Here is a 1,168-nt window from a genome sequence, read left to right as displayed (position 1 = left end):
CAGAGAACACAACTTCGCTATTGTATTAATCCTAAATCACCAACCTACCCAAAGATCAAGTCTACCCTGCGAAAATATGATGAAAATAAAATTCTGGTCATAAATGTTTTGGATACTCCGACAATGAGTAGGTCATGAGTGTAAAAGTGTGTCATAAGTTACAGAACATAACCCCGCTATTGTACTAATACTAAATCACCAACCTACCTAAGATTTAAGTCTGCCCTATTAAAATATCGATGAAAATAAAATTCTGGTCTTAAATGTTTTGGATATTGTAATGGGTAGAAATGATAATCTTCAAAAGACCAAGCAATAAGGGGATACATTGATGAGATGTATTTGCTCAACGCTAGTACATACATTGATGAGATGTATTTGCTCAACACTAGTAAAGGGCAAATTTCACCAGAAAAACAAGTAATCCTGAGATAGATGGGCATGTAAAAAGGAATAGTACCACCTAATTTTATTTTAAAAACTAGTTAACACTAAATTTTTGCCTACAGACAATTATGATAAAATAATAAAACAAATGCAATAAATACTAGAGTCTAAAAAATGAATCTCTCTGCATTCCAAATGATTATTTAAAATTATAAGAGCTGAATATTTAAAATTATGAGGGCTTTCAGGCATCAAATTGTAGAGACACATTTGCTCCATCAAGTACAGGTCTAGAATACTGCCCAAAACACTGCTGGCTTTTTTTCAAGTTGAGGTGTATGTAAGTTGACCTTATTTCAATATCTGAAACACTTCCCAAACTATCAAATAAAACCTGAGTGGACAACCTCCCTAAATAAAATCTAACCAATCAGAATGAGAATATCAATGGAAAATGAATTTTTCATCATAAATATGTTGGATGGTAGCATCAGTGACTTTAAAATCATCACCAATTGTAATGGTTAAAATAATTCTGAATAATTTTTTTGCAAGCAATGAAGAGATGTACATTTTATGAGACATTGTTCAACATTCACCACTGAGCGAATTTCACCATAAAAATAAACACTCCTGAGATGCTTGGGCAAGCAAAGAAGCATGGCACCATCTCCTTTTATAGTTGAACTTAATTAAACTAACTTCTGCCTGCAAGAAAAAAGCATGGCACCATCTCCTTTTATAGTTGAACTTAATTAAACTAACTTCTGCCTGCAAGCAA

Source organism: Cupressus sempervirens, chromosome 8 (assembly GCF_028749045.1).
Source record: "Cupressus sempervirens isolate cs-2001-9-10 chromosome 8, ASM2874904v1, whole genome shotgun sequence".
NCBI classification, from domain to species: Eukaryota; Viridiplantae; Streptophyta; class Pinopsida; order Cupressales; family Cupressaceae; genus Cupressus; species Cupressus sempervirens.
This window is presented reverse-complemented; position numbering follows the sequence as displayed.